The sequence below is a fragment of the Catharus ustulatus genome, assembly GCF_009819885.2.
Source record: "Catharus ustulatus isolate bCatUst1 chromosome Z unlocalized genomic scaffold, bCatUst1.pri.v2 scaffold_26_arrow_ctg1, whole genome shotgun sequence".
In the NCBI taxonomy this organism is placed as follows: domain Eukaryota; kingdom Metazoa; phylum Chordata; class Aves; order Passeriformes; family Turdidae; genus Catharus; species Catharus ustulatus.
In genome coordinates this window covers 2832621-2849213 of record NW_024879445.1, presented here as the reverse complement: position 1 = coordinate 2849213, position 16593 = coordinate 2832621, and the positions used below count along the sequence as shown (strand labels likewise).

At 37.9% G+C, this 16593-nt stretch overlaps 1 long non-coding RNA gene across 1 annotated transcript; it reads left to right on the top strand.

Annotated features, from left to right (window-relative positions):
• Positions 1-3139: 3139 nt before the first annotated feature.
• On the top strand, positions 3140-16390 carry LOC117011132. The gene is made up of 3 exons (XR_004420869.1): positions 3140-3704; positions 14393-14580; positions 16101-16390. It is a non-coding gene; the product is annotated as an uncharacterized LOC117011132 (long non-coding RNA).
• Positions 16391-16593: the final 203 nt, after the last annotated feature.

Below are 16593 nucleotides of genomic sequence, written 5' to 3'. Positions count from 1 at the left end.
CTTATGTATTTTGACAAACTATTTTCCTAGAACATGAGACAAAAGTAATATTTTCACAGATAGCATACATGAGAAAGATATTTTTCTTATTAATATATTAACTTACTAAAGTGATGATTGTGTATTACCTGATGAAATCTCAGCATGGAAATTGAAAGATTGTCCTTGCAACTTGTAATCAACGCAACATTGTGCCAAAATGTGAAACCTCTTCTTTATTTTTTGTATAGTGAAGAAATAGTTTCCAAGCTGCTCACAGAAAGAGTAATGGATTTACCTTATAGGTAATTATATTTTTCTTTCTGACAATATCTAAGTTTCTTATCCTCTTATTAGCATACTTTCTGATCAGTTTGTGCTAAATAATATTCTGAGATTAGCTAGTTGGTCATCATCCTTGTCCTCCTGACAGTAAGCCCATGGGTGAGAATTTACATTGAGAAATGAAAATTTGAGGGGCTGCTAAATTTTTATTTTTAAATGTTTTTCTTTTTTTCAATAAGGAAAATAACCCTAATTACATCATGCTTTCTGCACTGCTTCCATTGCTGGAGCAGTGACTTTGTCTCCCATACAAAAATTTTGTCTACATTTTTAGTAGCTTATTCCTGAGACAAAGTATCTAAAAGAATCCCCAAGATAAAGTGCTCTGCTATAGCTTCAGTCTTCCCCCCATTTTGGTTTTGTAACACCTAAAGCTCTTATGAGGAGAACAGAACTAATGCAGAAGTCCCCCAAAGGTGAGTTGTACCTCAATATTTATTTCAGTTATTTATGGTAATAGTGCCATTTTCCTTTTCTTTTGTTTCCAAGAGGCTAGCTTTAATATTTCAGAACTGCTGGATGAAAAAATCAATTGACATCTCATGATGCTGCAAGTTACAGAAAAATAAAATGTGAGATGAGAAGAAGAAACCCAGACTGATGTTTCAGGGTGTTACCTATGCCAAATCAGGAAATTCACTGCTTCTGGGGAAAAAGTAAATATGTTTCTATGTGCTGAGCCAGCAGCAGAAATTTGCATGGTGAAACAACAGGTTTTTGATCATGCAGATCAGACCAAGCTTCTTCTGTCCAATTAGGAATGTTTATAGCCCTTAAAAATACTACTACTACTACTACTAATAATAATAACAATACTAATAATATATGACATTTATTTTTGTCTTTCTGATATCCTGATGATCTGGGACATATTTTGTTGTTTGGAACTCTGTTAGTGAATAAAATAAGAAGACTCCACAAAGTCTTTTCCATCAAGTGCATGTTTTTCATGTAACAAGTATTTATGACCTCTCCCTTTCAGATCTAAGCTAATGTGGTTATTGTGGGTAACCAGAATAATTTTTCAACAAAAATTGGCATATCAAAGACCAGTCATACCACTTAAAAAAATCTTCAAGGAGGCAAAGCTTGCCCTGCTATTTGATGGGAGCTGAGCAGGGATTTAGAAGCAGCCACTGGTAGGTTATACTTGATTTTCCATTTAATCAGATTGTACTGGAAAAAAAATGAAAAAAAGATGAGCACAAATAAATCCAGGCCATTAAAGAAGCAGCGTGCAGTCTTACCAAGGAATCTGGTTCTTTAATGCTTTTCTCAAAGGGTGGTCTTACCCTAAATAGATACATAATTATCATTTTTCATGTCCTTTATGCTGCTACAGACTCTCAAAAAAAGTGTATTTTTTCTGTGAACAGTGCCACTATGAATGAGCTAATCTGCTTGATGTCAGCAGCTATCAGGGCCTCCTTCTACACTGAAAAGGAAACCAAGTTGTTTTCCAAGGTCCTCTTCACTGCCTCTTTTACCTGATCAAAGAAAAGTGGCCCTTGGGTCTTGCTTTAACAGTGTGTCCTCTCGAGTAATCTCAGACTCAGTAATCTCCAACTTCAAGGTTTTCTTGCTGCCTAAAGCACTTTTATTGGTACTTAACCTAAACAAGTTCACATGGGCTGTGTAATCCCTCTGTTAGTGGTTATGTATGTCAAGTTACTGATATGAAAGTCTCTGGTTTCAAGTAAAACTGCCAATTCTGAAAGGAGTTGAAAGAAGTCAGTGGCACAATTGCATAAAAATACTAAATTAATTACAAAATTTTGCATCATCAACACTGAAAATTTTTACCTTAATATCCATGAATATTTAATTGCTTCTTGTGAATGATTATTCAGAAATTAAAGTGATAGCTACACTCTGGACTGGGTGTTTTAAAAGTGTGAGAAGAATCCAGTCAAAGCCTTGAGATCTTGACAGAACATTAGGGAATGTTCTGGAGGAACCTGGGAGAAGTGAGGAGGATGTTGGTGCTGCCATCATGGAGTGCAGAGAATTTACATTTTTGATTCATAACTGATGTCACCAAAGGAGAAAAAAACCCCTTTAATTTCTGTAGAGCTTAGTTTATTGTAAAAAGAGGTAAAATGGACTGGAGGACTCTGTTGAAGGGGATAATTTGTAATTGTGCTTTACTGGCTATTATGATTACAAGTCTAATTAAAACACTTAAATATGACACGTGCAATTTATTAGTGAGGCTTGAGAAAGTCAGGTAACAATGCTACTGAGTGAAATACAGGGCACAGCATAACTGCATGCTATGAAGGGGAATGGGGATGGAATTTAGTAGAAACCCTTTTGATTTGTATACATTAGATTGAAGTTAAAGGGCGTTTTTTTCTCAGATAATTTTGTTTTTTATTTTCTTCATGTCTTCAATCAGTATTTTGCTGCTGCACTTGGCAAGCACTCTATTTTAGAATGTAAGACTAGAGTCATGTGGAAATGGGGAACCAGTGTTGTCCTTCAGGCTTTGTACTTTCAATTTATTTTTCCTCGTGTTTTTAAAAAAAATATTTGTAGAACCTGGAGTGTAGTGTTCTTTCAAAGGCTCAAAACAGTGATATTGACTAATTACAAAGGAGATTATTTGGGTAGTGTTCCATTCTGCCTTGGAGCAGGAAGCTCTGGAAACCTCTTGAGGAATTGTTGAGTGTGAGTGGTGTGGAAAAAAGAAAAAAAAAGGAAAGATTTTGTTGTTGCTTATCTCAGCTGAACTGAACTGAGGCTCTGCAACTTCTGAGATTTGTTTTTGTTTTCTGCAGGTCCTCTTGGCATTTGGCTGTACCTGTGGAAAGAGCAGTGCAGGCCTTTTAGAGGACTCATTAAAGCTTAATCCAAGGAAAGTTCTCATTAAACAGAATTCTAAAGAAAGCTCCTGCCCCTGAAGTGAGCATGTTTCTCCAGGACTGTTCATCATGCCCAGAAAACCTTAGCTCTGAAGCAGTGCTGTCCTAAACACTTGGGTTCAGCTAACAATTTCAGCTATGGAGTTCCTCAATTCTGTTTTTTTTTTTTTTTTTTTTACCTTGCTGAGGGCCCTTGCTTTTCAGCAGAGGAGAGATTGCTCCTTGCTGGGAAGTGCTGGGCTGTGTTTGCTGTGTTCTCCCCTGTGCTGCATCTGGGCTCTAATTGCCTACACTCCGTTTTTGTTCAGCCTTTCCATTATTCATTAATACTTTGTTTACTCTGTAATGACTCTTTTAGGGTCCTCCGTGCATCTGGGATGCATTTGCCAACACAATGACAGTTGTTGAGATTTTGTGAGAGCGTTCCACACAGATTTTTGTCTTCTTTGGTTGCCTAAGAAGGTTATCTGCTAATTCAGTAAAGCAACAAAATAAGAAGATCTTGGATAAAGCCAGGTATGGGACTATGAGAAGATTTCTGGTTTGCTGGCATGTTACCTTCACTTCAAAATTGGTAATTTTACTTTGTTTGTGGAAGAGCAGGAGTAATCAGGGAGATAAATGATGACAAGTGTGTAACTGCAGGACAGTAGTATATCTTGTGATGAGGTGCTCTAGTCCATCTGAAGTTTATAGCTTTTGTTGTCTGTTCTTATTTTGTTTTGTTCTGTTCAAAGAAAGGCCTTAAAAATTCATCCAAAATGAGAGGGGGAAGAAGGGGATATGAATTAGTGATGGGGAATAACACATGAATTTTTCACAATATTTGTGGAACACTGTTCAAGGAGTTTTTATAAATATTGCAGTACTGGTAAAACTTTAGTGGAAAGTAATCCATGGGTTTTCAGAAGGCTGTGACATGGAAATGTTTCCTGTCAGACTTCTGTTTGCTGGGTTTTATTTCAACTTTTATCAGTGTAATTCACTTTCATGCATGCACTTTTATTTTATTAAGTTTTCTGGAACCTGTGGTGCACCTGTTGTCCTGGAAGTGTATTTGTTTTTACAGTTATCTTTCTTTTTGGATAAAAAGGGTTCCTGTCATTTTCACACTCTTAGAATGTGGTGAGAATTGCAGGCCACCTAAAGAGAATGCACCTTCTGCTTGTTCAAATGTGTTATTAATAATCAGGTCACTGTCTTTGGAACAGACCAAATGCAACCAAAACAATAAACTCAAAATAGCTTCTGAGTGCCTACAGTGTGAAGAGCAGCTTTGCATTGTTACACAGCTACAGGGACATTATTTCCTCATCTTTCATCTAATTTTCTTCCCATCTGCAGATTAAACATCTGCCAGTTGCTGTTTAAATGACATGGGTAATATCCTGACTCTTGAAATCAAAATTCCCATTAATTACTGTGGGACCAGGAAAGCTCTGTAAATGCATCTCCCCTCTTCCTGTGCTCTCCCTTCCCTACTTCAGCACATTTCCCATTCCACTGTCGCTTCCTTGCAGACAGTTCATCTCCTTTCTGCCTTTGATTGATTGATTTACCTCAATCAATGTTAATTTTGCTTCCTTCACATGTTCAGCTGTGCTCCTTGTCTACGCTTTTCACTTTCTCAACGCTCTCACTGCTCTGTGTCTGAGAAAAAGGAAGGGGGGATAAAAGAAAGGCTGAGAGAAGGAAGAGGAAAGGGCACAGTAAACTCTGTTTCCCTGCTATTTGATCTGTCCTGACTCATAAGGCTGTGTCTGGTTTGGAAAATCAGAGGAGTTTTCTCGCCTAAAAAAGCAGATTTTTTCATGAAAACAACATATATAGCCTTGCCAACACACTTGAAAAAGTAGAACCTTCAAAGCAGAGTCATTTTGATACTATCAAAGCCATTATGAGATAAATTTCTATAATAAATGAACTTTTATAAATAATTCTTGCCTGATGTTATGTTTGTTTAGCTCATAACAGAGGAGGGATTCTCAGCCCGAGAGCTGTGATCCTGCAGAATGCTCCAGCAAGTGGGGAAAATTCAGTTTGGAACATGGATTTGGAAACTCTGCAGTCATTTAAGTTCTGAAAACCCAGCTGACAGGGTGTGAGTGTTTCTGGGGGGCTGCATGGATTGATCAATTAGGGACAGATGAGATCAGTCTTTCCAAATGGATGCCTCAGGAATGTGTGTGATAGAATACCACTGTGATTAAAGCATCCAGGGATATAATCACCTAACCAGCTTCCAGAAATTTATCACAGATGGTTTGAAGTCAAGAGGGATTCCTATCTTGTCTCTTTATATTCATGTCTCATTCAGACATCTCTCAGAAGCGTTAGGGTATTTTAGCAAAAACCACTGTGAGATTAAAACCAACAAGTTTCACTGCTTTCTGTGGCTTTTTCTTTTTTTTTTTTTTAATATATGAAATTCAATTAAGTTTTCAACAGACTTGCAGCATGCTACCACATCATGTGGGCTGCTTCACTTTTACAACTCGAGGAGGAAGCTCAGTTTGGGTTTTTACATGGAGATTGTTTCTCTGTGTAAGACTTTCACATGTCAGGTGTGAAAGCAAGGTCAGTTACATCTCATTTTCATAGGTTATTTCTGGCATTACTGACAGAATCTGGTAATTTCTAAGAGATCTGGAAAGCAGAGAGTTTTGTATATTTTAAGTCTTTGTGTCCTTAAAATTACATATTCTTTACACAGGAATTCTTCCTTGTAAGATTTCATTGGAAGATGCAACCAATTTTATATTCTCAGAAGCAGGAAGAAAAGAGGAACTCCTTGCTGGTTATGTGCCAGCAATTTCCATTCCTTTGTGTTCCCTGATAAAAGGGATCAAGCTGCTGTGGAATTCCAGCTTTAGCAGGTATTAGCACTATTAGTGGTCTATATGCTGCCTGTTGTACAGCCCTACATCAAAATGCCATCTGATAAAGAGAAATAACTTGTGCCACAGAGGCTCTGCACCACATTTTTTAGTGGAGAAACTGAAATATTTGCCTATATTAGCTGAAGGTTTTATAAACGTGTGGGGCAATCTGAATTCATACATTCAAGTTAAAACAGAGAAAGTGTAAAAAAAAAATGTTAAGAAGTCTGAATTTGGTAAAAAATAAGGGGGATAAAACAGAAAAATTAATATTTTTTAAAAATTCGGTAATGTGGGAGGGGATTTGGTGATAAAATTGGTCTGTTGTCTCCTCTCCATCCCCTTGTAACTCCAACCAAGGCAGTTCATTTTCCAGGACAGTTTGGAATGTACAGGGCAGTGCCAGCCTCTAAAGATCAAATGCATGGATTAACATTTGGCTGGACCTTTGAAAACATAAAAAGATGTAGGTATTATCCTGTACCTTCTGGTAGCAGCTGCATAAAAGGGGAGGCAACAGAAGCTGAGCCCCTGAGCTGCTTTGCAAAGGCAGGTGAGCAGAAGAGGTTCAAAACCCAGGGCAGAGCCCAGGCTCTCTGGAGGAGGGATCTGGTATTTGAAAAGAGCAGGATCAGCCTTGATCACCCTGGGAACTCCTTTTCTACACCCAGGGTGTGCAAGCCACGTTCCCCCCTGGCTGTGAGGATGGATTCCCTCCCTGCCAGCCCTCTCCGACCTTTCCAGCATCGCTGGCTCTTCCACTGGTAGGAATCATCCCCTGTGAAGCACATGAAATGTTAAACGAAATGAAATGTGAGTGGCAGGTGGCAGACTGAGCTGGGGAAGGGCAGAGCAGGCACAGAGCAGAAGAGATGTTCTCAGAGCCTTCACTTGGTTGCTAAGGAAACTGTTCAAAGAGTCATTCCTAGCTAGACTGGCATCGAGATATTTGCTGGCAGACATGCCATCATTTTCAACTTATCTCCATCTGTGTTTGCTTTCTTCTAAGGGGAAAAGAAAAAGGAAAAGAAGGCACACAACAAAATTCACTTGGTTTTCTTGGACGTGTGTTTTTTCATGGATGTGATCTCAGTGTGGGGGAACTCTGGTGCTGCTTCAGAGGGACCTGAATCTTTATTTGACTCTGATTAACCTATCTTCTATGATATTTTGCATCCTATTAAGAGATAAATTACCTTAATGCCACATGAAATTTGAGTCTTAAACAAGATGCCGCCTTCATGCAAGCATGAAATCTCCCTCTGGGTCCAGAGAACTGGTCAGCAACTTGCAGTAAACATGTGCCTATTGATTTATGGCACACTGGAAAGTTTTCTGGGGGCCCAGACCATCCAAAATAAAGTTTTATGATGGAATTATCAGTATCTTGTCAGCCAACAAGGCCACCACCACTACTGCAGAATGAGGACTGTGTTGTTGCAGTGCCTAAATTTATGTCCTGCTCTTGGTGCATTTTCTCTGCATTTTTCATAGTGATATTTGCTTTCCTCTTTCTGCTTATCCTTAAAATGTCTGTTTGAAACATTTGAAATGGAGGTATAAAAATAACTAGGGTAATGTATTTTGTTCTTCCTACTGAAAATGCACCTTATAAATGCAGTGATTGGCAGGGGGTGGTAGTTTCCTGAGGATTTTGTGCTTACTGAGGTAAATGGCAAAACTCTAGTGCACAATATTTGGCATTCAACTACTTTTAAGTGTTGGTATTTTTGGCTGGAGTTTGCTTAGGAAGGAACCTCAGCTGGGCCTCTCTGAAAATCTCAGCTTACATGAACAGTGTTGAATAGTTCTTTCATTATTTGAAGCAATAAAGAAGACATCAACTCGCTAACAGAAATGTGGACCTTTTCCAACAACTCCTCTCCTTGGCTTCCCTTGGAATAGCTGTCAGAGCTGGGTCTGTGGTTTTAAACCAACCTAAGCTGGCTTTCTCTGCTTATATCTGTATGGTGTGCAGTCATGTCCTTGTGAATGAATATTTAGTGTCCTGAATGGAAGTACAAATGTTAGAAAAACAAGTTTTTAATGTGTGTTGCTTACGTAGAGAATTTAGACGCTGTCAGGAATTTTTTTACGTGCGTGCTACTGGCAAGAAACAGTGAGTGGTGAAGCCAAACATTTCCTGAAAATGCAAATACCTTGGGTGAAGCTTTCTGGGAAGGCCTTTCAGGGCTGCAGAGAGAAAAAAAATGGAAAGGTTCAGTTCAGAGATTTGTGCTGCCCCTGGCCCAGTGATTCAGCTCAGGTGGGGAAAACTTGTGTTCATTGTAGTGTTCTGTCTGATGACAGGTTTAAGAGTATGCAATCCTTCTTTTCTAATTCTGTGAAAGCAGTGAGTTGGAAACAGATGTTCTACCCTGCTGATTCCTGCCATTTTATAGATCTCTTTCATCTTAACTGGGAAACCCTCATTTTGTTGTGGGATTTACACACAGAAGAAAATTCAGAAGGAGAAAGAGATAGGGACTAAAATATCGGTGCTAGGGGGCAGAATTCTTCTTTGTGTTTCTATTTTGGCAGTTCAGTTGCACTTCTGCCTGGCTGGCAATTTTATAAGGAGTCAGGTGTGGGAGTATTTCTCATCTCCCAGGTCTAAATATATGGAATCTTCATGTCATGAATGTAAACTTCCTGGGCATTTGATCATTTTTGTTGATTTTCTTCCACCCTTTTAATATAATGAAATCTAGATGCCTGCCTAGGGAGAGACAGAGTGTGCAAAATCCATGATATGCTCAAATTATTCAGGACCTGAGCACTGACAGCACCTGTGGAGTCCTTAACTTTTTGTCTGTGCTTTGTTGAGATCAGGATGCATAACTCAAGTTTAAGACAGTGTCAGACCAGTTATAGACACTGCAATAACTAACCCTGAAGTCCATTTATGGATTTATTGCTAAGACAGTTAGGACTCTTGGAAATGCCACTGCATCTTTCAAATCAATCTAAAATTACATTCCCATGACATTTCATGGATCTGGTAACATTTACAATGTTATAAAGCATAAAGAACTTTACCTTTGCAAGTATGGAATCTTCCAGAATTGTTTTATTGTATTACAGACAGAGAGACAGAGATTTTCCTGTTTAAAAGCAATTTTTTGGGGGGACTATGCATTTCCTAGCTCTTCTTCTAATTAATCTTCTTAATAATCATTTCAGCTTTGAGGCATTTCACTATGTTTACCAATAACTTGGAAGTGTTCATTCACAATAAATAGAGTCTATAATTTGAGTTGTCTTCCACACTGAATCTCTTTACGTGTCAAATAAATGCTGCACAAACGTGGAATCCATGGGCATGGCTCTCTCCTTGGGCACAGCAGTTGTCATTTATCTGGCACACAAGAGCACAAGCCAAAAGGGGATTTTACTGAAGGCCAGCTGGTGGTCACAGCAGCTCACAGCTCCCAATGTTTGGCTGTGGTCACTTCAGCAGATACAGATCCACCCTCCTTTTCATTCCCTGAGGAGTTAAATTCTGGTCAAGGATCTAATATCTGCAATTTAATATTTCATATTGCACGTGCTTAAAAATCCCAGTCAGGAAGGGTATTTTGATTTTCATCTCATTCTCCTCCTTCCAACGCTGAAACCTCCTTGATGCTGGCATGTTTTGTTTGACTGCCTGTCTGCTGCTCCTGTCAGTAATTGGGTGGGGGACACCAGAAAATGAAGAGATGCAATTGTAAAGCAATCTGCAAAGCAAACTATGCAGTGGGACGTGTGTGTGAATGATTATATATTTACATTATTCCAGAGCTAATGCTTTAGCTGCTGCCTTGTTTTCTCAGTACCTGAGTGTTCCATGGCTGTTAATAACACAAGAAGAAAAATCCTGTCAATATGCAGAATTGTAGCATTTGAACTCAGGAGGACTAATGAAGTGCCAAGCCAAACATGCTGTTGCAGATAGATTGACGGTGTGCAGTTATTTTACACATTTTTGAACGGAGATCTCTAACCAGCAGAAGCTGTATAAAAACTCTCAACTCTATTTGCATGTTCACGTTTGGTTATGTAAGTAAATAGACTTTGTTACCCCTTAATTCAAAACCAGTCATTCCTCATGTTTGCTCTCCTTTCCTCTGTTTAGTCACTTACTTGACTTTATTTAAAACATGGAATTTCTGAAATCCCAGAGGGAGACACTGTTGTTTGTAAGTGCATAATAAAAAGTGACTCTCCTTTTTTTGAAGCAAAGAATTGTCAGTCAAAAGCAGAGGCGGAGGAGTCCACTTTGCCTCAATGAAATTTCCTTTTCTTTTTAACACAACAGATTTAAAACTAATCAATATTTTAACTTCAGTGAAAATTTGAGGAGCTGGAGAACATTATTTTTAAATTTAATTTTTTTTTTTTTCCTGTTTCAGACAAAATAGAGAACATGTTTAGGGGAACATCAGCAGGGAGGTGACACACCATCTGGATTTTAGGGTCAGGAATTACTTCTGCTTTTACACACCACAGACAGCAGCTTCACTGTGTCTTGAATCCCAACAGGAACGGAGCAAGCACTAAAGGGAGGTCTGGTAGAAAGGCTGTGGAGAAAGGAAAGAGAAGGTTTTGTGTCAAGCAGAAAATAAAACCAGACTGGAGGAGTTTATGGAGTAGGAGAGAACAGAGATGTATCCTTGTGTGTGGGGACAAAATCCAGCTGCAGATCCAGAGGATGGCAGCTGATTGTCCTTGTGACAACCACAAAACCTGTGGAGGAACTGGAGAATTTAAAGAAATTGATATAACTGAAGGTGACAATATCATGTTCTTTCCCTTTCCTTACCCCAGGACATGCCAGCATTTGCCTCAACCCCAAATTTATTTGATAAAATGTAGGATTTTCAAGAATCCAGCAGCTCTCTTGGCACCCCCCACATCCTGAATTCCTGAGCAGTGATATTCTGGAGATCAGCTCTGCAGTTCATTGCCTGAGCCCTGCACAGCTGCATGTCAGACACACTGTGCAGTCAGCTTGTGTATGAGCAGCAAACCTGATGCATTCTCCAAGGAATTGCTCCACTGCCATATGTTCACACCTATTTGTCAAAAAAGAAAAAAAATCATGAATAACCCATGGATTGAGAGTCATTCAGGAGAGATCCCAATGCAGAGGAGAGGATTAGTAATGGACTTGTTAGCCAGAGTCTGAAGAAGGGGGCAGTGTATGAAGAAAAGAGTTCAACTGGTCTGTTTCACTTTGCTTCCAGGAATTATTGATTGAGAAGGAGAGGGGGACAGTGAGGATGAATTTGTTTGGGAATTTATTTGTTTTTGGTTTTTTGGTTATTTTTTCATGGTGGATTTTTTAATTTGTACCTATCTATCTGTCTCTGTATCTATAGTCTCTCTATCTGTATCTGTATCTGTATCTGTATCTGTATCTGTATCTGTATCTGTATCTATCTCTATCTCTATCATCTCTATCTCTATCTCTATCTCTATCTATCTCTATCTCTATCTCTATCTCTCTCTATCTCTATCTCTATCTCTATCTCTATCTCTATCTCTATCTCTATCTCTATCTATCTCTATCTCTATCTCTATCTCTATCTATCTCTATCTCTATCTCTATCTCTCTATCATCTATCTCTATTATCTATATCTATATAATCTATGTATATATACATCTTTATTAAGATAAATGCAAGAAGTAAGTTTTCTGTGTTGAGTGAGGTATTTACAAATCTAACACTTCAATGAAGCATTAAAAACCACACTCCTAGTTTGAGAGAAAGGGCAGATTTGGAGATGTGGAGGCACAGGAAGAGTGCAGGGATTAGGTTATAGAGGAAGGGGAAGAGGGTTTGGGGACCCCAAATGTGGAGAAACTCACATGTGGAAGCATGAAAATGTCATGAGGAAAAAGTTTGAGAAATCAAAGAATGTAGCAATTGAAAATACATCATTATTTCCTTCCCTGTAAGGCTTTGACCTGGACTGATAATTGGCAGACTGTTAATATTTCAGTTATTTTTACAATTCTTTCCTGGTTTTAAAATTATTTATGTGAATTACCACTGCTCCCCAATTCAGTCCTAATTCCTAAAATCAGTCCTAATTTTTCTTCAGGGAGATTGAATGCAGGAGATTTTCTCTACAGCTCTCCTTCCAGGATGTGAGATTTGGTTTACTTTACCACTTCTACCAAAACAAATGGTCCCTATGTGTTGCTAGAATGAAAAGGTGTTAAACTCTCTATTTGGGGAGAAAAATAGAACTTTTTGATATGGGAGGTTGATTCTGCTCAGGTTTTGCCAGGACCAAAGCTTTCCTTGTCCTGTCTCAAATAAATTTTTTTAAATTAAGGTCATTCAAAACGGCAGAGGGCTGTCAGAACCAGATTGTCCCATCAGTATTTTACTGCCATAGGCTCTAGTGTGAGAGAAAATATATCTGCCAATGAAGCTGATTGGATTTAAACAAACCAACATGCTCACATGCTTTTTTAGATCTGCTTTTATTTTTTCTGGATCTAAATCTCTGAGGAAATATAGTCCAGCTTCTGCTCTGATGTCAATCAGTCCCCAAACCTCTTCTTGAGATCTGCAGCCATGGAGCAGCTTTTTCCCATTTATTCCAGTGCTTTTCTTTATACTACAATTCAGAAACTTCTGTGCTGCAACATTGGGCCAATACTTTCCAGCCCATTTGCTGCAGACATGGAAGAAAAACTGTTCTCTTTTTTTAATTCTGCTTCTTAAACTCTTGAAGATTTTATCTTATCTTTACACCCCCCTCAATCCTGGAAGCTTTTTCATGTTGAAATTCTTCTTGGCAAACTTTGCCTGAAAATAGGGCTTTCTGTAAGGTCTGCAGGCAGAAAAATCTCTTTGGTTTTGCCCAGAACTGGAACTGCAGCTCCCTCATCTGCCACGACCGCTGATAAAAGTTTCTGTGCTGGAGTTCTGCACTTCTGCAACTACGGTGTTCAATTCAATTCAGAGAGTTAGATTGGATATAAATAAATCACAATTACAGCTTCAATTCTGCCTCTTTTCAATTGGAAAAGTTCTAGTGGTCTCATCTGGTTGATGGAAACATATTGGATTACGAGGCAATTCTCCCACTTTCCTGGAAACATGTTGTCCTCGATTAAATAATGAATTGTTTTATCAAATGTTTTCAGCCTAATAGCTTTGACATTCCTTGTACCCACTTCAAAAACCTTTTAAAAATGAACTCCTAGATCGAAATTGCTTTGTGGTCTTCAAATAAATTACATTTTGATGATGATACGCACCTGGTGGGTCTCTATGACTCATGTGCAGAAGAGATGAGGAATAAAGGGATTTTAAAGAGCAAACAAGTTCGAGATGGAACTTTAATGTTAGTCTATAACTCATACGAATAATTGAATTTAATGGGCATAACATACCTTTGTTATAAAGAACTCTGAAGTACTAACCAATCAGTAGAAATTCCTGGAATCAGTGCCAAGGCTGGAAAACGAGAGGAAACTGTTCTAGCTAGCAGAATTGGACTGTAATTTGTCTTTGATGGTTAAACATGCTCATGGACGATGCTTTTTTACCCTTTAAGAAATTGTAGTGTCATTGTGTTCTGCAGAAACTTCCCCCTGATTCAAAGTATAAGTAAAACCTAAAATCTGACCATTAAAAATAGATAATTGTGATCTGAAATGGAAGTTTTCAGAAAGAAACCAATATTAAAGCCATGTTCCAAATAATAATACTGAAAGAGGATAAATATCTTTACCACAGGATGTGCCCATAGCTTCAGCTTGAACTCTCCAGCAATAACTCCATTGGCATTCTGCAAAAGTTGAGCTTTTAAATGCATTTTTTGTGTGGGGAAACTTAAGGACTCATTTCAAACCCCCTCTGAAGTTGACTGTATTACAGTCTATCTTCATTTAATGGAAAATTAAATTGAAATTCAAGAAAATCCCAAAGTCCAAGGCCATGGTTTGTTTATTTCTCAGTGCATTTCCTAGTTATTTGTCATCTGGAAATCAATGGGAAAGAGCATGTCAAATGAAAGGACACATTTCCTTTTATGACAAATCCATCTGATGAGGATCAGGAAAGGCCATCTGCCATTTCAGCTTTCAGAAATGGGATTTCTGTCAATCATCACTGCAACAGATGGGTGTTCTCCCTTGCTTTAAAATATGATTTTTATGTTTCTTGTGTTGGGGTAAAGAGGGTGCACTGAGGATCGACGAGTTTGATTTGATCTTTAATAAAATGGCAAGAAACACTCTGAAACAGGTTATTTCCCCACCATATTTTGCACTGCTGATTTGTCAGAGTGGCATTGATATTGTTTCTTTCATCACTTCAGAGGAGGAGGAGGAACATTTCCTGAAGATTTGGTGCAGCTGAACAGCTCTGTGTCCTGTCAAGCTTGATATTGGTTTGGGATCATGCACTGTTGGCTGTTGGGCTCTCCTCTGGAAGGAAGAAGAGTGTAATACTTCGTGTCTGGGATGAATTTTAAAATTTTGTTTAGTATCTCAAATTCACAGAGAAGTAAGTGTTTATTTTTCCCCTTCATTAATCACATTTTATTCTGGTAAATATAACATGGAGTGAGTTTCTAAAGGCAAGTGAAGAAAATACAAAGAAGCAACATAAGAAATTTCTTTTTCCTGATTTAATTTCTTTTTTTCTCATGTCCACCTGTGGGGAAAATATGTTAACATCTCTTAATTAACTCTGAAACACGCTAGTGCCAAAGTAATTAAATGTATTACTGACCACTCATTTCTCCCACAGTCCACAGTCAAGAAATGAGGAACAAACTTGTGGCATAGGAAAAAAAAAAATCTAGGTCAGAACATTTCTCAGTGTTTCATATATATACATATTCATAAAATATATAAAATTATGAAAATTGTGTCTATAATTTTATCATCCTGTTTAGAGTTAATAAAAATGTATGAATACCTTAGTGCAAAACTGTTATTCAATATTTAAGAATTTTAAAAAATCATTGAAGTACATAATGTAATATGAAGAAGTTTAGTTGCCTAGATCTATGATAAGGTTTTAATAACAATAGAGATTATAATTTGACGGCTTATTTTCAGGAAGGGTATGTAGCTCAGTTGCCTCGAGTGGCAAACTTGATAAATTCTGTTTAATTTTCTCATTGTCACGATTTCCCTAAAAATGACACAACCACAGTGAAAGCCACCTGGATTGTCCACAAACAGAGCAAAGGTTCAAACTTGTTGTGAAATTTAAATCTGGGTTCCTGAAAGCTCCTAAAGAGACTTCTTCAGCTGTCCAGGGATTTCCATCTGGAACAGAAATCCTATTTGAAGCAGCTTCCTTCCTGTTTTAGTGGAGTGGTAGGGCAGAGAAAAAGCAGTTTCCATAAGGAGAAACTTAGGACAACCTGGTAAATACCTTGTGTGCCCACACAAGAGACAATTAGGGAAGAGCTATCAGTGAAAGGACAGATGGTGACACAGATTTCCACAGGAAGCTGAAGGAAAAGGCATGAGGAATGCCAAGTCTGTGCAAGTAAATTAAATATACCTTGGAAAATCTGTTTCTAAGGAGAAAAGTTGTGGAATTGCTCACATCATGGCTAGGCAATTGTTTTAGTCTCCAAGGCAGGCAGTATTTCCTTTGTGGTTTCCTGTAGTTCGCAGCCCTAAACAGGTCCTATGGTATTGTTTAATTGAATTTTTATTGTTCCTGTAACTGAAAAGGGGAAGAGAGGGAAAATGGGTGGCTACAAGCATGATTTACATGACATTTTAATTATAGATGTCAATGGACTTTCTGGAATTCAGACCTTTTATCTGTTTTTTAACATCATGAAGGCAGGTGATGTCATTAAGTAATGCTTATTATATTGCCATTATCTTAGGGACTTCAATGCATCTCTTTGGACTGTCAAATTTGAATGATCCATTTCAGTAATGAAATTCAGTAATACCCTTAAACCAGCAATTGCTTGTGTTGCAAGTGATGGAGTCTTTGGAAATTGTTAATTAATAATTTTGCTCATTTAGCTCTCTATTGTCTTCTTTTTACAGGCTAGAAATACTCAAAGGTAGAAGAGAATAAATTTCTCCTTTTGTAGCTTAATCCTGAATTTCAGACAGGATTTGGCACTTTGAGACACTTATTTCTGGAAAATATCCTTAGACACACGTCTGTTCTTCTAAAGTTATATTTTACACAGGCATAGAAACAGCATCAGGTAAAGACAAAATTCTTTATTCCCTTAACAAAAGAAACATAGCTTCCTTGCTAGTCTTAATTAAAACAAAGGGGAATTCATGATATAACTCCCTCCTTCTTTAGAAGTTAATTTTCACACCTTTCCAACAGTGTAATTAAATACCTATTTTTTTAAATTCATGTTTTAAAAATAAAATAATCAGATTGGTTTCTTAATAATCTGTTGTTCCCTGAGTCTCGGGCTGATATTTATCAAACAATTCTTATAGCTTTGATTTCACTGAATGAAATGCTTTCAGTGCTTTGACACTCCTAAACTGTAAAGAAGATTAAAAAGCTGAGTAG